Source organism: Amblyomma americanum, chromosome 2, assembly GCF_052857255.1.
Source record: "Amblyomma americanum isolate KBUSLIRL-KWMA chromosome 2, ASM5285725v1, whole genome shotgun sequence".
NCBI classification, from domain to species: Eukaryota; Metazoa; Arthropoda; class Arachnida; order Ixodida; family Ixodidae; genus Amblyomma; species Amblyomma americanum.
This window is the reverse complement of record NC_135498.1, coordinates 54,213,811-54,240,112: the sequence shown is the minus strand read 5'-3', so window position 1 is coordinate 54,240,112 and position 26,302 is coordinate 54,213,811. Positions and strand designations below refer to the sequence as shown.

The window sequence follows — 26,302 nt, the reverse complement described above, 5'->3', positions numbered from 1 at the left end:
ATTCCAATAAGACGTGGCTTGTAACCTTGTGTTGTGTTTTCATGAACAGAATGCCCGGAAGAATTTAGAATGTGGTTGGTAAAGATTTAAGAAGAAACAATGACAATGACTTGTAGTTTTCAGTGTCGGGAATATGTGGCGGTTCTGCAAGAGTTGCTGGCACTCTGAAATTCATGTACCGCTCTTCCAAGCTTCTTACCCCTATTTCTCACTTAACAAACCTGGCTTTTGCAAGCCACTGGTGTCGAAATAATGTTTATTTACGAGAAATAATAAAAGCAGGCACATTAGCATCTTCAAGTTATTCTTTGAGGAGATCGAGACCCTTGAAGAGGTTATCCGCTGTTCAAATTTTGCCCAAAATTATTGTTACCACTTCAAGCGGAGATGGAAACTGGGCAAAGACTGCGCTTTATTCAAAACGTTTCCTCAACACTCTTTTTCTAATTGAAAGTATATTTTCCCAGAAAAACGATGAACAGGACTCTTTCTGGAGGTATGGAGCTGGTTGATGAACGGTTCGATCAGGTACGTCATAAGCTGCGGTATATCATCAAAGGTTCGTCTATGTTATATAGGGCAATGCATACTACCGATGACAATGCTGCAGTTACGACAGTATAGTGGGATCCATTTACATCTGTCAGCCTTCTGTCTGCAAATTTATCAATTATTTCATTTAATTATTCACTCATTTATTTATTACAGCTCCCACAGCGCCAAGTGTCATTGCATGGGGAGGGGGTGCAGGGTAAGGTGTACAAACTATACAAAAAGGCGACAATAACTTTAAAAAATCTTACAACCATTCATAAAACGAGGGCTTAAGTGCAATGCAAATTCCGCAGAGCGAAGGAAAATGCATCATTGGAGGTAATTGTACCAATATTCTGTGGGATCTCATCTCTCTCAATTTTTTTTCTCGAGAAAACAGACATCCTGAAAAAGTCCGGTATGCATCTTATCTTTGATTTTGTATGCATCATAAAGGCGCGGTAAGACATACTCGACACTAAAAATATTGATAAACGCAGATCCTGCACAAGTAAGAAACGCAGAAAAAAGGCACAGAGTGTTCTTAAGGGACGGTACCAGCGTTGCTGTTCCTAAAAGACTCAATACTTCGGGCTATTTGCAGTTGGCATCTATGCAGGCATTGACAACGCCACAGCATCAACACGGCAGCAATAACCACAGAAAAATACTGAGAACATATTAAACAGGGACAAAACTGTGCAAGTCAGCACTGAAATATCGCTTTCTGTTGGCTTTACTAAAGAGCACTAGCCTTATAACAGTTCCCAGCCTTCTCCAAGCCACTTTTTTTTTCTTTTCTCCTGCGCGTTTCCTCGCGAAAACACGCACGAAACCTCCAATGGCCGAGTGAGGCCCATTCCATCGCATGCAATGCCCTGTCACGCCCGCTCGCCTTGTCACAGCCGCAGCTTCAGCGCCAACCGCGTTAAGTCGAAGAGGAGGCCTGGAAGCAGGGATGAATCGCCATAATTGCAGGTTCGCGAGCCGCGCATCTAATTGGCAGCCATCTGTCACACGCCAACGCGCTTAAGAGCGATGTACGCTGACCGAGTCCGCGCGTACGAGCCTGTCTTCTCTGCAACGTCAAAGTGGGAACGGTGAATAAGTAGACTGAATGCAGTTACGCATTACTTTTCCGTACCCTGGTCCTTAGCCAGCGCGCTGCCAATGAGCACCTTGTCTTTTTTTTTTTTTTGCTGCTTCCATACACCTGCCAAGTTGATAGGGTAGGTGGTGGTGGTAGTGGTTTTATTAAAAATAATAGTAAAAAGGAAGGAAAAGATTTTTGCTAGCCCCGGCATCTGCCATCGATACTGAAGCACCTGAGCTGGGGCAGCGGAAATAAAGGATAGCAGGCAGAATGGAGAAATGAAATGAAAGAGGTGAGGGGACAGGAAGAGAGGATAGGGGGAGAAGTAATATGTACAAACTATTTACACAATAAGAAATGTGTCCAGGTTGTGCGCGTGATTAGTTCATTTTAGAGGAATTAAATCACACACGCGCACAGCACTGTGTTGGTTACAGCTGGAGTGGGGCGTCCAGTTATTAATCGTTCAAGGTAGAACTCGCGGAGCATTCGGTCACTGCGTGTAACTACATGACGGAGAACAGACGGGACGTCAAGCCCGTGTGTTCGAGGAATGCACAGAGGCTCACCAAAGTTCGCTCACGAGTGCGCGCACTGCCCTGCGGCCACAATAGCGCCTTGATGGAGTCTGGTAGTATGCCCTGCGCCCTATAGGCCGCGAGCATATTGCGACGAGCATCGGCGAACGCGGTACAGTGAAGGAGCAGGTGTTCTAGTGCTTCCACTGCACCGCATCCGTCACACACATCACTCGTCGCGATTCCGTGACGCACCCGTCGTTCCCCGGGCCATACGCAGCCAATGCGCGCGCGGAGGATCATTGCACGTTGTGACCAAACAGGAGTTGTTAGTTCCCGGATGTGACGTCAGGGTTGATACACAGAAAGCAATGTTGTTCATCAGAATGGGTATCAAAAGAGAGGCTGACCGATCACTGAGGGCGCAATAGAGGAGAATAAGGGAAGAAAATTGGGCCCGTGCTTAGGCTTTCACGTCTACAATATATCTTATTAAACCATTATTCGTCAGTACTTATACGGTTAAAGGCTGTAGTACACTGAACTAACTCATTTTAGTTCTCCGCGCGAAAAATAGGTGAATTCTACCGGGCTCACATCGAAGAGCCTTGTGCGCAAACCAACTGAAAATCTACGATGTCACCCTCCTATGCATTCATACACCATTTTCAACCGACATTTTCACGTTTCTGGCTTCGCTCAAGCCCGTCTTGTTGCTATGTAGAAGAACGCTTCATATCAAACGTTTCCTAGGAGGGGTCAAGTTCCATCCACAATATAAAAAGGGAACTGCCCCTCGATGATCGCACGGGACGTGGGGATATGTACACATAAGCGCGATAGCAGAATCTAATGTCTTTTTTTCTTTCTGTTTGAAATGGCCATTCCGTAAACTGATTTCGTTTTTTCTTTCCCTAGAGCCAATTCGTGCGTCCATTCGTCCATACAGCTGCCAAGTTTATACGGTAGCCGAATAGTAGTTATTGTTAGTTCACGGCTGTGATGTCAGGGTGGATACACAGAAAACAATGTTCTTCATCGGAATGGGCATCAAAAGAGAGGCTGACCAATCCTGAGGGAACAAGCGAACCGTGGAGGGTTCACTTGTTCTTCCGTTTCCTTGTTAGTTTTGTCGTCGCTCGCTCATTCTTTCATTTCGTTTTTAAAAGCGCAGTTCATAGGCTTCCGTTCCTGGCTTCGGCGTCGTAGTTGTAGTTGTTGGCATAGTTGTGAGCGTTGTCGGCATAACCGGCTGTCCAAGTAGCAGAGCGAAACGCCACCTGGAAGGTGTCTGCCACGGGCAGATCGCGAAGGGTGGTGAGCAGCGTGACACGCCACCTGCAATACCACTACACGTTGGCGTAGTCGGCTTAGTCGACGTAACACGCCACCTGACCAGTGACCGGTAGTAGGAGAGCGAAACGCCATTTTGAAGAGGAAAGGGCATTGGAAGGTGGCTGCCGCGAGAAGATCGCAAAGGGTGGCAAAACTAAAATACGTGAAGACCTGCGCTCAAACTTCGCATTGCCAACTATCTCAATCGTCTGTCAATTTTTTTTGTTTTTGTTGGGATCAACTAAATTCATTTATTTGTATCTTCGTGCATCCCTAGGTCTTTCCTTCGTTACCTCCGTCACTCACTGTTTACTATGACAGCAGTTAAGGGTATGGTTCTGGTTCTTCGGCGTCAGCTTTGGCGTCGGCGCTGGTGCCGTAATCCGAAGTAGGAGAGCGAGGAAGAAAGACGGAAGGAACAGTGAGGTATGCTGGGCCAAACGTCGCTTCCCTGATCCGTGGAACCCACAGTACGAGGGCCACTTCATGGGTTTGTGGCGACCTCTGTCCGCAGCGACGCGAACTAGTGCTTGTGCACGGCATTGTCCAAGTGCTAACATCTAGCCACCACAAAGCCGCTGCGGCAGAGGTGACGTGCGCTGACGTGTCGCCGGCTTTGCTTTGCTCCATGGTGTCTTGCTCGTCTACACAGACCACAAAACAATGCTGCTGATGTTGAAGACAAGAGAACAGTCACACAGACGATGAAAACAGCATAAAGCAACACTAAGACGATCACAACCAGAAGAAAGATAAGAAAGGAAACAGAACTAAAGAAATATAGATATATTCACCCCATCAACTGCTGTCGCAAACTGTCGCATTTTACACAAGTTCGGTAAGCGTAGGGGATCTTTTTTCTTCGTACTCTCAACACAGTACGGTAAATTATGCGCACCCGCTTTTCGCGCAGGAGTTCCGCTCGGCCCAACATGCGTATACGTCTCGCTGATGAAGACAAAACCGTGCAAGGCACATTCTTTTCGCTCACTCTTGCGTGCGGCGCCTGGTCTGGGGCACATTTTTTTTGTTCTTTTTTTGGTTCTAATATATTCTATGCACATCGATTCAGCCGCATGGCCCCATGGGGTGGCGGACGCCGACGACGAAACCTTCTCCTCGCAAACTCCTCGGTCCCATTCGGGTTCCGTGCGCTGCTCGGGATCTCTTCCCGGACAGGTCATTTGCAAGCTCCCTCAGACACGAGGGATCCACGAACAAGGCCTTAAGTAGGCGCTTCACTTTAGGCACACACCCTGCCGCCTGACTCCGCCGTGTCTCTCTCATCTTTCAGTTTAGTCCTGTAGTTGTTTCTCATGCCACTGGGAACACCTCGCGCGGGAGGTGACACATTATTCAATGTTGAAATAAGACAGCCCTAAGCGGGGAAAAGCAGCGTTGTCAGTTTTACCGTTGTACACCTAGCGGCGCCACCTACGAAAAGAAGTGAAATTTATTGCATTTTAAAGCAAGTATAGCTGAATAAGCGGACATACAGCTATAACACACAGAAATACAGCATGCACGACTAACGGCTAATGTCTACTCAATCGGAAAACACAAACGTAAAAACGGGTCATTCAAAATTAGGCTTTCGTTTTTTTTTATCTATTAGTAGTACACGAAAGTCGCTTTTGCATCTGCGTTGAGCAACCGGGCAGACACCTATGAGGATAATTGCGACGCTCAATCTGCTAATAATTAAGATCACCTAAATAACTTTTTATCGTCTGATACCGCTTTCCCGGCACCGCAAAAACTGTCAACTACGTGGGGCATGGTCAACGACACAGAGAAAAAAGAAGCCTTCAGTAAAACAACTACGGCACAATGTCTGTCAAGTACAGGGTCACGGCGGTTTTTCTCACTGCACTGTCATACAGCGGCCGAACGCCCACATGTCCTGTTTCTGCATGCGCGTTGACTCCCAAGCCTCTGAGATTTGCAGCATTGTAAAAGCCGCAGGCACAAATGCGAGGACAAGGTGACTCCCAAGTGTGCATGCAGCGGCAATTTCTTCTCTTCAAACACGACCTTCACATGCCTCAATTGTCCAAAGCGATGAATGTCAGTCATGCGAACACTAGATGACAGCAACTTCGGTAAGTCACCGTTCAATGTCCACATCCACGTCGGAAATCACAGCTGCCATTGCACTGCCGTTGGGACGCCCTCATGAGCGTTCGCGCTCGTGGGGGTGTCCTGGTTCGTTTAATCCACTTTTTTGTTTTCCAACAGTTACTGAGGAGCACTTTATTTTTTTTTGCTAACAAGCGACTAGTATTTTGTCGTCTCACTTTGCAGTATTCAATGCGTTTGTTGCGCGAAATAATGTATTTCAAGAGAAGGCGAAAATCCCTAATTCGCTCCATGATCTCGCCGGCTCCAACTTGCCTCCCACCTACTCAAAATGCGGCCACCAAAGGCTTACAAGGCGGAGTTCGGTACATAGAAGACAGTTGCGCCGAAAACCAAACACACGAAGCGGTATGCGTTGAGCTATAATTTCGTCGTGCGTAGCAGTGCCAGCAACCGGCGTCAGTATCTCTGCACCACGCGGATATGGGTCTAGCCATGCGGAACGCCGCTCGCTTATCACCGGGTTGCCACCACACCACAAGGGAGCCCGGTTGCGTTGGCGGTAAGCGCTCACTGACAACTCGTCACTCGGGCCGTCCTTTGGAGAGGAGAGTGGTGCGTGGACTCCCGCGGGACAACGCGCTGCTGAATCCGACGCGTCAGAGGGAAGCGCACCTCGAACGCTGCTGCAACATTTTCGCCAGGCGCACGAACGCCCTCCGAATCGATGGTGCACGCACGGAATCTGTCTCGCGCAGAAGCTGCAGGGGAAGGTGGCCGCGTGGCTTTGTTGCGGCAGCAGTGAAACCGCGCTTCAACAAACAACTGCCTCGTCACGCTGACTGTCTTCGCAGCGCGGCAACCATCCTTCTTTCCGGTCACAGCCAGCACTTGCGCTTTTTTTAGCGATTCGCGAGCCTCCCTTTTCCTGCCACTGCCGCCGCGAGGGTGTCGCTGTTTCCTTCTTCGCTTTCGGCAGGAAACAAAAGGTGTTTCCTCATGGAGTGATGAACAAGACCTTGTACTAGATACTCATTCAAACACTACGAACAGAGTGAGCGGAATAACAAGAGAGCGGCAGGATGACACGGCGACACTAAAAAGGGAGAAAGGTTTACTTGGAGCAATGGGCAGGGAAGTCGGTCTCAGCGATTACTTTCTGGCCTGCTACTCCGCAGTGAGAAAGGAGAAGAGGAGAATAATGAGGATTACGATGGCTGACGATGTACACAGAAGAGAAAGCGAAAACATTCAAGCTCGGCTACTGATCCGGAGTTCCCGGGTTCGAACCCGACCGCGGCGGCTGCGTTTTTATGGAGGAAAAACGCTAAGGCGCCCGTGTACTGTGCGATGTCAGTGCACGTTAAAGATCCCCAGGTGGTCGAAATTATTCCGGAGCCCTCCACTACGGCACCTCCTTCTTCCTTTCTTCTTTCACTCCCTCCCTTATCCCTCCCCTTACGGTGCGGTTCAGGTGTCCAACGATATATGAGACAGATACTGCGCCGTTTCCTTTCCCCCAAAGCCAATTATTATTATTATTCAAGCACAGCAGCGGTGGCGTAAGGGTTTGAGCATCCGCCTCGCATGCGGATGCTCAAGGCACAGCAGTGGGCCTTGTGCGGCCTGGTTGCTCTTCCCGAGCGACCAATCATTAATTTAACTGTCACCTGCCGTGGCGGGAAGTTTGCTCCCTATCCGGTGGGCAGGCTGTGCGATGCCACCTAGGTTGCTCTCTGGGTGCCAACTTCCGGAGTCATGCTCGTGATTTATTGCGCACAACGCCGACAACACCGTCGCCGGATTTTCTAGGTAACGGTGCCTTTAACGCTATCGGGCTCAACAAAAGTTAGGTTAGCACAAGGAGCCCGTGGACATATCTGAAGCTGAGCTGAAACGTGACTGGCGTTTTAAAAGTTGTACACGCAAAATATAACGAGACGAAAAAGACGCGTAGAAAATCGTCCAAATGCGAACAATCACGAGGCTACTATACCCATCAGTCGAAATTCAGCAACGCCAACACATAGACGCTGGTGCAACGCAGCTTCTTCGAGCCATGTTCTCAATCTCGGCGGCAGTTATCGACGGAAGCCAGCGCCCTGATTTTAGTTCTCTTGCTTTCAAACTGCAAGCCATTTTAGTTGGCCTGTGCTGTAAAAGAAGGTTGCGCTTTGAGGAGAGTCGTAAAAACAGCGAAGCATGACGGAGGTGCAATAAAGATCGGCGCCGCAGCGAGAGCCGCAATAAAAGTCACGGGAGCGTCGGTGTGTGTCGTATACATTTTCAGTTCTGGCCTATCCAGACGCGAACTCTGACAACATCACCAAGCCAACGTTGCGTAACTCAGTAGCGCAGTAAAACAGTAACGTAGTCAGAGAATTCCCACGCAGTTGTTCTTTATTTCTGCTTGAAATCCTCTTTGCCATTGTTTTCAAGGTAGCATTGGTAAGTACCATCAAGATATAGAAAATGAAACATTGCAAATTCCATTATAAAATTGGCAATGGCTTAACTTGGCTAACCCTAGAATTCAGCGAAAGGCAAGCACGCTTACTAAGCGTCTGAGGCTCGTCCAAGGCAGCTACGCTACACGCTCGCGACAGCCGTTTTATATATACCCACGCGACTACGTGACTATGACGTGGTATCACATTTTCTTACGACACCCTCATCGGATGTCATCACGTGGATTCACATCACCCCAACGGATGTTCTTAAGGTAAAACGTCAACCCATATATCATCCAATGTCAAAGGTCAACTAAAGGTCATGGGTCAAGACCAGGGGTCAAGGGTTCGACACCGTAACTGTACCCCGTATGGTCATATGGCTAACGCGGTAGGGCTGAAGGTCGTTCAAGGTCATTCTCCGCCCTGCGCGACGACTGCTTTATCTAGCGTAGTGAAGCTTTTCGCTTCAAATGTGCGTGTTTATAGAGTACTGCGAAATGGTGCATTCACTCAAGAAAGTTCGAGAACGTAGCCTACTTCTACAGTTTTCTAGGGTTTCCCTTCTTTAGCCCAGAGGGCAGAATTTTGACTTCAGTAAAGCAATACAGAGAGTACCAAAAATTAAGTGCGAAAATATGCTTTTTGTGTGACAGAGCTCTCTTGCGAGCAACCAAAGTGGGTTTCGGAGCTGTCGAGCCGATCTTGCCCAAGCTGTCCCGGTGAAGCCTCACGGGAGCCTGCATCGTCTCCCGGAGTCGTATAAGTTCGGGCGTACTTGGTAGCGCTTCGCTTGTATCTTAAAAAAACTCTGAGACAACGAGCTAACATTACTTTCTCCACGATTACTGAGGAATGGAGAGTCAGCAGCAGCGTCCTACAAATCGCGGGTGCAAAAATGTGAAGAACTCTCGCCATAAGATGCGCAGGTGCGCGATCGCAGATCTCTTCAACACGGCTTGCTGTCCATTAACAGCAATCAGTAAGGGTAGCTAACATGATTAGTACTGAAAAGTACAAACGACCTATGAGCCATGAAACTCCTAGACTCGTGGCTTCTATCGCTGTAAAGTTATAGATGCGATGCGGCTGAATCGCAGTGCCCCAGTGACACGGCTGCGAGACAAGAAGGCTGAAAGGCTGACAGTTGGGTAAATAAAACGCCACCAGAAGCGTGTTTGCGTTAAGCACGCGAAACGGTGTACATCTGTAGCGAGTCGAAAAAAAGAAGAAGAACGTAAGGACGTTCAGTGCACGGCTGATCCCCGAACAGAACGAAATGCCAATCAAACGCCACCAAGAACGAGCGATCACTAATAAACTCATTCTAACGGCCCAAAAACATGTTCCCTAGACAAAACGTCTGCTCTGAACACGTTTTCACGTGATACGGTAATCGCAAAGTAAATCTAGAGATGTGATCATGACCTTCCGAGTTTATTTAATATTGAACATCGTTCGGGAGGCCGATCAGCCAGGAGGTGTTTGCGTTACGTAACATTAAAAAAAGGCGCAGTGTCCGGCACATATCTCAGCCAGCGAAAGGGTATTTTTCCGGCACCTGTCCACACAGCCCCCCCCTCCCCCTCCCCTCGCTAAAGTGTAAGAAGAAAAATGACAGAGTCCATATAACTCGCTTACTCGTGAGTTTCTTGCCCTCTTACTACGGATCGGCCATATTCATTACGCAACGAGCCGTGAGTTGACCATCATGACCATCAGAGTCGCTCTAGAAAAGGAGGGAAGAAGCCGGAACCCAGAATAAGATACTCGCAGTGGCGGTGCAAGCACAGATACGTGCATTGACATAGCTTGACCCAAAAGCTAAATCTCGCCACGTGCTGAAGATGCAGAGCTTCGAGGACGTGGACAAATATAGACTCTCTTGACGTAACTTCGATTTGACGCCAGGACTTCGGTGACATCTAAGTTTTTTTTCTTTCGCTTGCTCACTTGAGGTGACGTGCCTTTCAGAACGGGACATCATCTATAACTAATTCTAAGCGGGATCATCCGCACACTAAGCAAGCAAAGAACAAGTAAGTTGAACTGACAGGGAGGTCAGTTGGCAGTATAGTCTAGCGTGATCTGAATGTTATGATGTTCGTTCTTGCTCAAACGGACCAACAAATCCCTCCCGGCGTGACGGCCACTTAGTCTGCAACAAGCATAATGGTGCAGGATAGAATAATTATTCGGCTAGCTAAGCTATTGGATTTGCTCTATCCTTCTCGAAAAATAAATTTCGTTAGAGAAGATTTTTTCGAGTACGTTAACCTTGAAGTGATCGCCTTCAAATTGCGTTAGACTGTACGTCCGCTTGGCTACTCTAGACATGCAAAGCAGGTGAAGGCAGGAAGGAAGATAAAAAGAAGCGGCAGTTTCTGGACACAAACGAAGACTAGATATGTCCTAAGTCCACTCTTCAAGCTGATCTCCAAACGCACAAGAGGTTCTCTTCAGGCGCTGTTGTGTTGACTTGGGGCCCTAGGCCATTCACGAAAGCCAAAATGCTGCGAGTGAGGCTTCACATTTCACGTGACCAAGCAGTCAAGATGGGGCCGTTGTGCTCTCATATGACGCGAGTGAATCAATGACAGCTTACAGCATTTACCTTATTATGAGCCGAGAAAACCGCAAGCCGTTAGACTGTGGTGTTGTGAGACTGCGCTGGAGTTCGACCAGCAGTTCGCCACGCCATCTCATCTACCACTTCCCCAGAAAGTGTTCTCTCCATTGAAACAGTCTGTTGCGCACAGAGCGTTTCCTCCGGCACGGTTTTAAAAATTTATAACTTGATATTCGATTCAACACTGAGTCTCCACGGGACGCATAACATTATTCTCAAGGCTGTTATCTTTTTTCTCAGCAGGTTTAGATACTTGCATTTCGCTGAGATCATGAACATCGCGTTACATCACAGTGGAGAGCTAATTCGCCTTCTCTTCTTCGAGTGCAGGTTATCTTCAATATACCTGAATGTAATTTATGCTTTCCTGCGATTGAGACTTCGTAATGTAGTCCCGCGAAGCCTCAACCACGAGGCATTTCTATACAACTGCAGTCAACTTGTCTATCTAGTGGAAATTAACCGGACTTGCCTCTTTTTTTCACCATTCTTGAGAACGAACACATTTCCTTCCGACAAGTACGAAACGTATTGATATAAAGAATACCTTTGTGTATAATTTCAAGTTTGTCGTTTCGCCGTCGACCGTCTCTTCCCGAGAGAGCGCCACACCATTTCTATATGTACATGTGAGTGTGCGTGAGTGCATGTGTGCATCTTTGTGTACAGGCTCACCCACATCTTGGAGCGTACGGTGGTCGTTTTTTTTCTCTCTCACCTTCGCTCTCAGACCGAGAAAACAAAAAGACAAAAGCACCATGTTCCTGCGACGGCCCTTCTTTTTTCTTGCTGTCGCATCATGACGAAACGGGGGCGCTAAGGCGGGGTACTGTCAATTCGCTAACAGCGCGCGCGGAGCCCAATCTGGCGGTTCTTTCCCTGTCGAAGACTTTCGCCGGTTCCACCAATTTTCCCGTTCTGTCCCAAGACGATAAGGTGAGAGCAAACGGAGGAGCGAGGACAGGGGAGGGCTGCCTAATGGCTTATTCCCGTGGGAATAACGGTTACTGCAGCGGTGCTGAATGTCCATCATATAGGAACGAAGTTCTGACTTATTCTACGTGCCCTGTACCTCTTCCTTTCCTCTCTCATGCACGCACTTCACTTTTTTCTTCCTTCCCTCCCTCATGCGCACACTTCACTTTTTTCTTAACTCGCAGTAGGGGCCGTCGGGCGAAAATAAAAAAAAAACAGTGGGCCCATTTCCAACTGACATTTTCCGTGGGCACATCTGCTCTTGTTGGGTGGTTTGCTTCTTGCTAACGAAGAGCAGCTCGAGCTCCCACGTGAACGTGTCTCCAATCGGCCACTCATTTCTAATTGGATCAGAGAGAGATTAGATTTAGAGCCGATCTTAGCGACAAGAATTTCATGCGGGTATATATTGTTAGGCGGCTGTAAGCAGAGGGATATGACCGACTGAAATACGGCGATGACATAATAATGGCCAGCGAGCCTAGCCTGAGCACTTAACTCTCGCCCCTGCCCGCGTCGCTGATTTTTGTCCTGGAACGAACAACTCGGCTTTTCCCATCATACGTCGGATCCATACACCATTTTTATGCCCTTACATAATACCGGATCGAAATTAGGCTACGCGCTCATCGCCTTTGTCATGACAGTGAGTTCAGATAGAAAAGATAACGGGAAAGCTTTGTGCGAAATCAGCTAGCGTCTTAAATGCGATTTGTTTACTATTTATTGTGCACTCTATTCCACACTGAGAGCCATATGCAAGGCGTTTCCGAGAGTAATTTCAAATAAACTACTGGGCCATAGAGGTGTATCAAAGATTTCAAGCAACGAAGGGTCTGTAGTATGCCTTTTAGTGGCTTGTGTCTACATGGCATACGCGATGTACCGCTCCCAGGAGATCTCAGGAAACAACGTTGTATCGAGAGAAAGAAAGCGAACTTTATTTGGCATCACAGGTATATACTTATCCAGGCCGGATGTAACTCGTGAAATACGACGCTTTCCGCCTTTGCTGTGGCCTCGGGACCGAGGCGTCTCACAGTGCGCAGGTCGACGGGACAAAAAAGAAAGAAGAAAAAGATGAGCCGGGACGAATGCGAGTTTTGCGAAGCTCCTTTAACGACGACAGCCACCGCAGAGCCTACGCCGCCAAAATACGAGTGCTCCTTTTGACGGTGCACTCTGCTTTCTCGTCTCTACGCGTTCCTGCAGCTGTGTTGGCTCAAGCCTCCTATACGTACACACCGCGGCGGCGTCCTTTTCAGGCCTAGATTCTGCGCACACACTCGCTACGCTGCCAGTGGTGGGAGCCTAGACAGGCGATTCGATCTAACTCGGCCATTTCATCCATGCTGTATACAGTTCGCCTTTTACAACCATGTGGAAGAAGGCAGCAGCAAGCTGGACGAAGACACGCGAAAGCTGGAAGTGGGGGGGGGGGGGGACCCTTTCCTCCTCGCTCCTTATTTATGTTTCCTTGCTCCTGCCCTCTGTCGGATGGTGGTTGTGGGAAGCGAGCGGCGAGTACGCTATAGGCTGTAGCAAACGTGCAGTGGACAAACAGAGCCGGACCATTGAATTTCCTTGCATTGCACCCGGAATTCAGTTCGCACAGTTCCTGCTACTCTTGCGAGACCAGTACTCAGGCGAACCATATATTGAGCACATTAAAAGGGCTGCAAAACATTGCTTGAACGGATGCCAGCTGCACTTCGGATGTATTCTTTATATGACACAGACGCTGACTCAAAAAGAGTTACAGGAATCGATGCATAGGAACGGGAGTTATTCAATGAAAAAATTTCAAAATACAAGCAAACAAAATGCTGCCCTCAACTTAATTTTCGCGAGGCTTCCCATTCCCATTTCACTCGCCCAATGACGACACGGGGCGGGACCAATCAAAACAGCCAATCAAAACGTCGCGGAAGTTTGCACACCATGGTAGCCTGATCGCTGTAACTCATTCTTGCCAAGGCTGGTAGCGTCGTTTTCATGGTTACAGTAGCCATGTGAACTCCCAGCTGACCCAGCGATGCTTCATCGCCACGTCGACGGCGCAGAAGAGAACACTGATCGGTGACGTTCCCTGACTTATGGATCCGAACTCGAGATACTGCGACGGTGTGACGGTCTGCGCAAGATACTAGATACTTATAGCATAGCGCGTACCGCTACTGCTTACCGCGCACCATGCCCTGCCGCTAGGAACGCGCTGATTGGTCACGGCGAGCAAGGCGCGCACGCGCTGTTGACGGGAACGTGGCGCCATGTGGCGCCGCCGCCCGGTGATCTTCCACCAGCTGACGATGTGCACTGCTAAATGTGAAACTCGAATGGCTTTTTTCTATTCATCCTTCCTTGGGACCGAAACGAACGCTTGTAGAGGACAATAGCTCGATCAGATCGATTCCGCAAAGCTGTTCCCAGATACACAGAGAGTAGCCATATATGCTATGTGGTAGGTCGTAGGATGTGTAGAGAGAGGCGAAAAGTCCTTCGATGCAAAAAAAAAAAGTTGGGATGAGGCTTAGCTAAAGTGTTAAGCCTGGATATCTCGAAGCGAAAAGCTTCGTGGCGATGCTCGTGGTGCCTCTCGTGATTCTGGCGTTTCAGCCGCTTGTCTAGCCTTGCACTTTTCATATCTTCGCTGCCTTTGACCCACTCCCATGCTACCACTTCTGGGTCTTCTTCTTCTCCTTCCATGGCGAAAGGTCAAACGACGGAGGCAGCGCGCGGCGGCGACGACCGCTGCGGCAGCAGCATCCACCTGCGCTCTGCGTGACGTCACTCGGTTTCACGGTCAGACGACGGAGTCAGCGCGCGGTGGCTGCGACGGCTGCGACAGCAGCGACCACCTGCGCTCCGCGTGACGTCACTCAGTTTCGCGCATGCGCAGCTGTGGCAAATCTGTAGTGTGGCTCACGCGAAGCCCGGTGTTAACGAGCCTAGTGAAGCTTCTCGCTTCGAAAAATAGCCAGAGCCTCTGGTGGTGTAGTTTTTCTTTACTTGCTTTACAGCGCTTTTATCTAAGGCAAACAAGTTGGTTTCTTTGATGTAATATAAGACGCAAAAACTTGACAAAACGTATCTCTATTTATTAACACAATTTGCAGTATATTTTCGCACTTCGAAAACAAACTGAATGCACTGGCGAAAAAAATAGGCATTTGAAAGCCAGCTATTCGCCTTATATACGAATAAAATTTAGTATGTCAGCGCCCGTCATGCCTTGGGCGTCAAATGTCAGTGTCAGCTTCCAAGTGTTCAAGTTTCGCTGATTTCTCGTAACTTGAGCACAGTAATGCTGTGAAGCTTCGCACAGTTATTGTTCGCTGGCTTTGGTGCACTCACGACTAGGTTTCATTCTGAAGAAACTCTGCAAAGAGGACCCACTTTCATTACCTTTCCCCTTTCCCTTTTTTCGCCATTCTATTTCTTCTTTTTTCGCCCCTGCCACATCCTTCCTACTTTTCTCCCAGGAAGCAGCTTTGTGGCAATTACGGACTAGTGCACCAACTTTAACCATTCTCGCACCGCTGCCTCTTTCAAAAGTAGGAGCCCATTTCAACGCACTTCAAAGCGTCTCGCAGCCATGGGCCAGCACCGCGATGCTCAGCGTTTCCGAAGCCAACCCCGACTAATTCCAATCACTTATTTTGCTTCCTTTCACCTATTTTCTCATCCTGCCTTTTCATCTGTCGTTTTTCAATTCTGCCTCGTGGAGCTGGTATTCGACGACGACTTCACCCCACCGCTCGCGACTGTTTGCCTTATGAACGCTTCACCACACTACACGCGTGTTTGCAGTGGTGCACACTTTTCAGGCGAACTGCACTTTTGTGAACTGCCGTCTTACCACACACCCGCCGCGGTGGCTCAGTGGTTAGGGCGCTCGACTGCTGATCCGGAGTTCCCGGGTTCGAACCCGACCGCGGCGGCTGCGTTTTTATGGAGGAAAAACGCTAAGGCGCCCGTGTGCTGTACGATGTCGGTGCACGTTAAAGATCCACAGGTGGTCGAAATTATTCCGGAGCCCTCCACTACGGCACCTCCTTCTTCCTTTCCTCTTTCACTCCCTCTCTTATCCCTTTCCTTACGGCGCGGTTCAGGTGTCCAACGATATATGAGACAGATACTGCGCCATTTCCTTTCCCCAAAAAAGCCAATTATTATTATTATTATTACCACACCCAGTTACAGGGGCCCCAGTAAGATATGAAAGGTCAGTTGTCACTGCCGTATTCCAAAGCTCGAGTGGCACGTGCACAAGTACAAGTCGCGCTCACTGCAGACAGGTGTTGAAAGGGAGAGGGGTGGGGGAGAGCAGAGATAGTCGCTGTTATAGCTAGGTGGTCGAAAAAATCCCGACACTGGAGGCATTTGACGAAGCCTGTTCGTGCAGGAGAAGCGAGCAACTTGAGCTTGACCACAATTGTTGAGAGGGGCCCAGTGGTACCACCATGCGGCGCAGAGATGACCAATGAGCTCCGGTGAGCACAATTAATTCGGTCACCCTTCACCGGATGGGAGCACCACCCTTGTTTCTCCTGCCATACTCCTGTGATTTTTTTCGTCTGTTTTTTTGTCGTTGGCGACGACTCCATAAAGTAGGGGACGCGACGGACCTCGCGACCGCCTTCTCAGTGGCACTCAGCTGCGTGCCAAAATAAGAGAGCAGTTATCTCCCTCTCCATTTTAGTGGAGTGAGGAGCCAGTCTATATCCCGCCAGCAATGTGTACTGTCCGTTTTACGCGACAGCGTATACTACAGCTCGTTCGGTCGAAAAGCCGTCGCTGTAGTAGTAGTCAGCAGCACGTGTCGGAAACAATCGGGAGCTACTTAAAAAAAAAATCTTATCATGCCAACCGGTTGCCGCAGAATGTTCCGGACGGCGTCATAGGATTCAGCGTTTTGTGTAGAATAAACTTACTATTTAAGTTAGAGCCTAGCTCACGGCAGGGATTCGAGCCGACGACATATAATCGGAGGCTGCGTAAAAAAAAATCCTGTCACGGTAATTTGGGGTTCAAGTAATTGATGATTTATTTGTGTGTGATAGCCTATGGCGAGTCAATGCAATCATAGTAATTAGATGATTAATTAAAATGAAAAAAATTAGAAAAGGGGGATTCAAAGGTGCCAAAATGCTCACAACGAAAAGCCAATGCCTCATGACGCTAACTTGAAAAAATTTAGAGCAACTGATCATTTAATTAATTGAAGCAATTGAAAAAATGAAAACTGCGTTCAAAGGTGACAAACTGCTAGGAATGGAAAGCCTAACCCACTACTCTATCGCGTCCAATTTTGGGGGATGACTTTTTCCTTGCCCCTGCTCAGGGGATGCCGATGACCAGTTTTCGCATTCTCAGGGCTCACCCTTTGCAATATATTAATAGAAGCACAGAACACTTCCTCCAATACCGAAAAGCTCGATCAAAGCAGTGAGCGCTGAATGGAAGAACAAGGAAGCCTATATTTCTATGTTTATTGATCCGCGCTTTAAGCATACGACTAAAACCAAAATGCAGAAAAAAAAAATATCATAGGTACGCGTATATGGTGCCAAAAAAAAAAAAGCAACGTTGCACGCACCTACTCAACAGCTGAGCGAGAAGCTGAAGCAAAGTATTGAGCAATATTCAGTGCCTTCATTACATATTATTGCCACTTTCGAAAAGTCGAAAAAAATTGAAGTGATAAACTCCCCGCTTTCTACTTTCAGTAAAACTTCTTTTTGGGCTAGTTGGTGCACGGAGTGCAGTTTCAACCTTCCGCGGTGGCTCAGTGGTTAGGGCGCTCGGCTTTGATCCGGAGTACCAGGGTTCGAACCCGTCCGCGGCGGCAGATGGAGGCGAGACACCAAGGTACCCGTGTGCTGTGCGATGTCAGTGCACGGCACGTTAAAGATCCCCAGGTGGTCGAAATTATTCCGGGGCCCTCCCCTAGGACACCTCTTTATTCCTTTCTTCTTTCACAACCTCCTTTATCCCTACCCTTACGGCGCGGTTAGGTGTCGGCCGAGATGTGAGACAGATACGCCGTTTCCTTTCCCCGAAAAAGCAATTTTTTATTTTTTTTCATTTGCATCAGCACTCTGTCATTATCACTGTTCGCAACAGAGGTCGACTTTTTAGAAACAGCAAACGTTTGAGTTTTTGTATGTTTTGCTGCTTGCTTGTGCGTGCTGTTATCTTTCCCGATTGTTTGATCTCCTCCTTTTCACCCCTGTTCCTCGCCTTATTTAAGGTGTGGGCCTTCCATCAGTAAAGGTCCATCTTAGGTCCAAGGACGCGCTGCAGATATTAAATCAGGTATACCTGATTTAATATCTGCAGCGGGTCCTTGGACCTAAGATATTAAACTTATTTTTGAAATATGGCAGAGTGCTTGGCTTGAAGCACTCTGGCACGGGACGGCCCGGTATTGCACTGGCTCCGGGATCGGCGCGGGGCATCTTAGCGCGGCGCGTCTTTTCTTTCCCTCTTCGCTCTCCTATCCTTTACCCCCTCCTACTTTCAGCACGCGGCAGCGAGCGTGGCTCGGCTTGAGCCAGTAGGCAGGCCCGTGCACTTTCCTTTTCCTTCTTCCTCTCAGCATCATCAGTAGTCAGTCAACAGTGAAATTCAGTTGGGAGTCAGAGCTTGTGTGTTGTCCTTTCTTCTTCTGCGGTTGCATGCTTTGGCGCTGCTATTTGTCTTAGATTCTCCTTTCAGGGTAGAAATTTTCAGCGCATCTGTATAAGGTTACAATAAAGCAAAAGGGATCATTTTGAATAATGAGTACTATGGTTTTAATGTAATAATTTAGCCCAGTAGTGCTTTTTTTTTCATTGCCTGATAGCACGAATCACTTCTATCAAAACCAGTGATTTCTTTATATTTGTCACTACATGCTGCAACGCCGTAATTTCGCAGGAATCTAATTTTAGCATTATTCATAAACCATGGAAATTTGCTTAAGATACTTATAGGGGTACGCTATAAAACGAGAAAAAGATTTTAGGAAGTTTTGTTTACTTGAGTCTGCATGTCACACTCCCGACCGGTACCTCCCAACCAAGCTAAATACCCCGCACACGTATTGCGGAGTTTCAAAAAACGTCTCAGTTGTTATGATAATTCATATTTTACTATCTGTTCTGGAAAGTACTCGGCTTATCTTCATGCAGGAGTGACGTCATAGGTGGACTGTGAAATATAAAAAAATTCGCCGTTAACACCGCCTCAGTGTTCGACTTAAGAGCGTTAGCTACGGGTGCTTGAAGTTAATCACATAGCAACAGTGGGCTCACATTGCCTCCATTGATACCTATACTTTCGATCTGTTATATATGCGCCAGAATATCCGCCATCGAAGTGGGATCCCCCCGGGACCATCATTTGCATAAAATTTGGGGGCTACCCGTCTCACGTAGAATGTTCGAAGGGGTGTCAAATTACTTAGCATGATCCCGAGGATAAAATTACTAATTGAGACGGTGAGATCGCCTCTAGGGGGCCAACGCGAGCGGATGCCTATAACGCCAGCTTCGGCAAACTGTACGTGCTACCCCTACCCAACCTCCCCTACGGTCACTAATCTGCACGAAAAGCGACATAAGTGCCTAAGGAAGAGGACAGGAAGCCGCCCATTCCCAGGCAATACCCAACCTTTTCTGTGCTAAGAACGATCATCGGACTTAGGCGCTCAGCCGTCGAGCTAAGCATAACTTGGGCTACGCGTCTCTGCCGACACCGTCGGCGACGCCAACCGTTATCTTGGAAGTAACGGTTGAAGGCCGCACCATAACCACACAAGAACTAAACTCCAACGACTGGGCGCCATTTCTGTATAAGGCCTACGCCTCCCGCACAGTCAGATCACCGAGGCCCACCTTACCGCTCCGAGAACGCTACCTCCGACGCAGCTAGCCCGAACTCCAAGAACGCGGCGCGCGACGCAGCAGCCGCAACGGACAGCGGCAAGACGCCAGCCCGCCTACCACCTGCCACTAAGGAGGCTTGCCTCACAGTGCAACGCAGCAAGCAGCTGCCACCGCTGCGACCCAACGCTATTCGACTAGTCGTTCGCCCCGCGAGGTGAACTACGACTGCAAGAAATCCCAACACCTCGACTCTTGAAGGCAGTGCAGACCCAACTGAAAAATCATCACACCGGACGACTTCTGCCTGCGTATCCACCCGACCAACAATACTTTCACCATGGCAACAACACACTTCCCAGCAGCCGAGGTTATCAAGACGCTGACGTCCCTCACCGTTAGAGATCACACCTACCCGTGCGCAGCTTACGTGGCTCCCCCACCGGGGCTACCAGAGGTGTGATCACGAACGCCTATGACGACGAAACCCCAACGCAACTCTGCCAAGACCTGGTCAGAAGAAATCCGGAGTACAGCATACTAGCAGCACGCCGCATGGGGAAACACGCACCCCGTCTTAATCACTTTCGACGCAACTACGGTCCCTCACTCCACCAAATACATGGGAGCCACCCACCGCTGCACCCCATACCGCGGCAGTCCGGATGCCTGCACTAACTGCATACAGCCGGGTCACCGCCACGTCGTATGCCCAATCCCAGAGATCAACCTTTGCCCCCGCTGTGAAGCACAACACTCGGAACAAGACCCTCCTTGCACGCCCACGTGCATTCTGTGCGAGGGCCTTCACCTTACCGGCACGGGATCCTGCAAAGGACGAAACCTTCACCAGCCATTGAAACAGCCCAGCCACCCACAAACGCAGAAGCAAGAAGCGCTCACAGCCAGGGACACTTTTCCCCAGTTGTCGTCCGGATTCATCCAGCCCAACCAACACAAGCAAGCTTGGGCAGTGCCGTTGAAACAAGCCTGTAACACCTCCCCCTCTTCACACGGTCACACGACATCGATGTCAACGATTCCCAATCTACAACATGCCTTGGAAAAATTACAGGCGGAGGCCGCGGCGGCTAAAGCAGAAGCTACAGCTGAGCCCGAGCAGAAGCCGCCACCCTTCGACAACACATCGCAAGACTGGAAGCTCAGATAAGTCCTCTTGCCACCGGATCTCCCATTCCATCTACCCCCACTCCTACCACATCCCAAACTCTCCCTCCCAACCCACCTACCGCCCATATTCCGCCAAGACACTCCAAACCTACTTCTCCAAATTTCTAGCAATGGAGGCTGACACTGAACCCTCTAATGATTCACCTCCGCCTACAACGCCCCCCTCCCTCCGCGCCCATCTCACTAGACAGCATACCAACCCTGCTTGAGTTCTTTGCTGCTCTCTTTGAGGCAAAATTTCAGGGCGCTATAAATCACATCAAACAGGAATGTGCAACCCTCAAAGACGCGGTAATCCTCATAACACAAGATAATGCTATTCTTAACAACCGATTCGACGTACTAACCCAAAGATTATCTGACCGCTATAACGATCTTGAATCCCGGCTCAGCACTTAACGAAACCAGCCTCCCAAAGCGCGACCCCCGCCCCAAACAGACGCAAGAAGTCCAAAGCACCGGTAGGACCGGACATCCCTATCCCTGCCGTAGCTCATGACTCCCCCCCCCCCCCCCCACCGTCGTTATAGCTCTCTCCCCCCCCCCCCCCCCCTAAAGACTCTCATGATGGCAGTTCCAAACCGTAGTCTTACACTCTGGCAGTGGAACTGCCGAAGCTTTGACCAGAAGCGTCATGCGGTCCACCAAATGCTGTCCTGCGCTACGGGACTCGACACCCTTGCCCTGCAGGAACCCTCAAACCCACTTACCTTACCCGCGGCTATACAGCTGTTCTGCCCACATCTGCCACACCGTCTCTGGTAGCATTTCTAGTTCGTCGCTTAATCACCAACCATCATTCCATAGTTATTGAAGGTATTGATCACCTTCTAATTGAGCTTGTGCCGCAACACGCTCGAGCGAACAGTCTCTTCATCCTAAATGTATATAGCCACCCTAAGTGCCTACAAAGTCACTTCCAATGCCTCTTTACACTGGCGAAGCGCATAGCCAACAAGAGCCCTTTACTCGTCGTAGGAGACTTTAACGCCCCACATATGGCCTGGGGTCACCCACACGACGCATCGAAAGAACGTCGGGTTTGGTTTGCCACGCAACAAGCCCGTCTCTCCCTGCTCACCGACCCTACCTTTCCTACACGCACGGGAAGCAGTGTCTGTAAAGACACTACACCAGACCTCACGTTCGCACATCGCCTTCCTCACGCCACATGGTGCAACGCACAAGAGAATCTAGGTAGCGATCACTGCATTATCGAGATTCTCTTAAACATTCAACTACACCGCACGCCTCCCAGAGGCACAACTTTCACAAAGTGGGACTCTCCGCTCATGTAGAGCAGCCCGCACTTTCGCCCCCATCACGGACATCACCGAACGGTCCGAACAACTAAAAAGCGATGTCCGATCCGTAACTCGCCCCCTAGCAGAGGACTGCCCAAGCGACATAACTGACTCCCGCCTCCTACATTTATGGGAAGCTAAAGCAGGCCTAGAGTGACTCTGGCAAAGGCAGCGTTGGAACCGAACACTTAAGCGCCGCCTCGCCCGTCATAACAAAGAAATAAAGACGTACGCAGCGATTCTTTCACTCCAAAACTAGGAATCACTATGCAACAAGCTAGATGGTAATATGAGTATACCCCAGACCTAAAACCTCTTTAGGCACTTAATAGACTCCACTCACTCTAAAAGTACCCAAAGACACAACCTCACCAAACTCACACATACTTCCGATACACCTCCACCGGAACTTCTCCAAGAACTTCGCATCAATACTTTCTCGCATACCCTCCTGCAACACACCCCGACTATGCAGGCCTCCCTAACGACCCCCTTGACCAACCCATTACAGAACCAGAGCTTCAGGCTGAACTCCAGAGACACGTCCTCAGCCGCGGGCCCAGACGGGATACATAACAAGGCACTCAAGAATCTCGACGCAAAATGTATTGCCGCTCTTACCGAATACTATAATGAGTGCTGGAAAATCGGCACCCTCCCACCGCAATAAAAAGAGGCCAAAATCGTCTTCATACCCACACCTGGAAAACCTCTGCTCACCTCTAACCTCAAACCCATCTCCCTCACATCTTTTGTTGGCAAACTCATGGAGCATGTACTCCAGACAAGTCTTTGCCAATACCTAGAAGGCAACAATCACATGCCCACCAGCATGTTTGGATTTCGTCCTGGCCTTTCCACACAGGACGTTTTCCTACACATTCTCACACTCTCGACTCGCAAAACTCCTACACCAAAGCTATTCTAGGGGTGCATCTCCCTAAGGCCTTTGATAACGTTGCACGCACACCTATCCTCCAAAACCTTACGACCCTGGGAGTCGGCACGAGGATGTACAACTACATCTGAGACTTCCTCAGGTACCGCAAAGCCACGCATATTTTCGGCGACCACCGCCTCACATGTGTCACGCTGGGAGCACGAGGTACACCCCAGGGAGCCGTCCTGTCCCCTATTCTCTTCAACATTGCACTCCTTTACCTACTTTTACAGCTAGCTCAAATCCCTAACATCCATTTAAGCCTCTACGCCGACGACATCACGGTCTGGGCAAACCGCGGCACTGATGCCAAAATGAAAGAACACCTACAAATGGCCCTAACCACTATCGATACATATGTACGGGAGCGTGGCCGCACCTGCTCCCGCACCTGCGCACCTGCTCCCTGCGCACCTGCTCCCCGGCCCAAACAACACGATTCAGCCAATCTACTAATCTTCCTCACCCTAGGTACCCACCCCATCCCACTAGTAAACAAAATCCGCGTGCTTGGGCTGGTTATTTACTCCCATGGCGCGCACGGAGAAGTCATAAAGAGACTTCAAACACACGGTCAGCAGACCACCCGACTGATTCGCCACATAGCGAACCGCCGGGCTGGCCTCCGCGAGCGACACACGACTCGCCTTACCCAGGCTTACGTCATAAGCCGCACCACATATGCCCTTCCATACCTACTCCTTAAACAGAAGGAGAGAGACCGAATGAATGCGCTCCTGCGAAGTTGCACGAAAACGGCTCTACGTCTTCCCCCCGCACATCAAACGACCGACTCTTCAAACTCGGAGTTCACAACACCTTTGAGGAACTCACAGAAGCTACCTTTACGGCACAGATATCCCGCCTATCCAAATCAGAGGCTGGCCAGACTTTATTATCGCAATTAAGCCTCCCCTCAACCACACACCCTACCGAGGGGGTCCCCTTTTCTCCTATCCTCCGCTCTAACCTCAACGTACCCCCCGTCCCCAAGGACGTGCACCCTAAGCGGGACAGGGACCGCAGAGTAGAAGGGGCTCGGGCCCTCCACAAGCAGTATAGCGATGATCATGACGAGGTCTACGTGGACGCAGCGGAGTACACGTCAGGCTCCCGTATGGCCCTGGCGGTAGCCGACAATCAAGCAAAGCTTCTGACCTCCAGCTCAATCATCACCAATTCTACCACAGAGGCAGAAGAGGCAGCCATCGCGCTTGCTCTTATTTCAACATCTGCCACCAAACTTATCTCTGACTCTCAATCTGCCATTCTAAAATATACCAATGGCTTCATATGCCGCACTGTTGCTCGTTTACTACGCTTCTGGCAGCCCCGGCGCCCTATAACACTCATCTGTACGCCGCCACATGCCGGCCTTCCTGGACAGAAGAGGTTCATTCCTTAGCCCGAGGTCTCACATTCCGAGCGGGAGTCGAGCCCTAGGCTTGTACGGGCCGAAGAGCGCCTGCTCTCCTTCCGTTATATTCTCTTGTACTACAGGGAACAACAAAGGGAGTATGCACCCCCCGCCCCATCCCTCACAATAATAATAATAATAATAATAATAATAATAATAATAATAATAATAATAATAATAATAATAATAATAATAATAATAATAATAATTGGTTTTGGGGGAAAGGAAGTGGCACAATATCTGTCTCATATATCGTTGGACACCTGAACCGTGCCGTAAGGAAAGGAATAAAGGAGGGATTGAAAGAAGAAAGAGGTGCCGTAGTGGAGGGCTCCGTAATAATTTCGACCACCTGGGGATCTTTAACGTGCACTGACATCGCACAGCACACGGACGCCTTAGCGTTTTTCCTCGATAAAAACGCAGCCGCCGCAGTCGGGTTCGAACCCGGGAAATGCGGACCAGTAGCCGAGCGTCCTAACCACTGAGCCACCGCGGCGGGTACCTCACCATAGCGCAGGCCGCACACTGGTGACGACTACAAACTCGGACTGCTGCATACCCCATAATATTACATGCCCGACACCCAGACCAATTCCCCTCGTCATGCAAACTGCGGCAAACCAGGAGACTTTCTACACACCCTGCTCACATGCCCTACCTTCCCTCATCCCCCATCACCGACCGTGGCGGAGTCTTACTGGAAGACTCTTATGACCGAAAATTCTCCTCAAGACCAGCGCCGGCTCATCTCCAGTGCTCTCAGAAGAATTGCTTTCCAAGGGCTATCCTTCGCTTTCTAGGGGTGCCTCCTCGCAGTGAAGGAGCATCCAAGTGCCACATAGGGGGCTTCGCTCCCACCATTTACATCATCGTTGGCAATAAATGTTTCCACCACCACCTAATAATTGAGATGAAGCTCAAAATATGTGCGGTATTCATAACGACGACCTTTCCGCCCCCAAACCGTGCATTTAGAGGACCTTTATAACAGATATAAATTTGTTTATAAAATTTATTAAGTGAAACAACAAGGAAATATACCGGGTATAGCAAAGGTTGCATAGATCGCAATAGTAGTTGAAAATCCTTGAGGGAGATGGCGCTGCTTGCGTCTTAGAAGGAATTTTTCCGGAAACATCCGCTATGTTTGGATTTGCTCATCTCCACGTTTGCTGAGCACACCGATGTAAATACTGCCCTAGCTGCCAGTCTTAAGTCGAACACTGGGGCAAACTTGGCGGTGAATTGTTTTTTTTTTTCTTTAAAACTACGACCTAAGTGCGCATTTCAGTTTTCTCTACTGCTGATAATAAAGCCGAAGATAGTGTTATTAAGGACTGATAAACTTTCTGATAAAAAGCGGTCTGACGTACTTCAGTTCATATCTAAGTCTCCTTCATAACTGCTTGGATATGTGCGGTAAATTTGTTCTTAGTATGCAGTGGACTCATCCACTCCGCTCGATGCGCAAAGCCTTTATCAAACTTGTAATCGAAACAGTATAAGACATGGATATAGCGGGTTTGAAGCTAAAAATTAGGTTCCGCGGCTAATCATGGTTATACTGAGCGACGAGTTTCTCGCTATGAAAAATTGGTTGTGGGGAAAGGAAAGGACCAGTAACTGCCTCACATATTTCGGCAGACACCCGAACCGCGCCGTAAGCGAAGGGATAAAGGAGGGAGTGAAAGAAGAAAGGAAGAACGAGGTGCCGCAGTGAAGGACCACGGAATAATTTCGACAAACTGGGGATTTTTAAAGTGCGCTGATATCGCACAGGTGGTGGTGGTAGTGGTTTTATTTAAAATAATAGTAAAAAGGAAGGAAAAGATTTTTGCTAGCCCCGGCATCTGCCATCGATACTGAAGCCCCTGAGCTGGGGCAGCGGAAATAAAGTACAGCAGGCAGAATGGAGAAATGAAATGAAAGAGGTGAGGGGACAGGAATAGAGGACAGGGGGAGAAGT

General features: G+C 49.1%; 1 pseudogene; it reads left to right on the top strand.

The window, feature by feature from the left end:
• The first annotated feature begins 498 nt into the window (after positions 1–498).
• Positions 499–21,202, top strand: LOC144119691 (uncharacterized; annotated as a pseudogene).
• Positions 21,203–26,302: the final 5,100 nt, after the last annotated feature.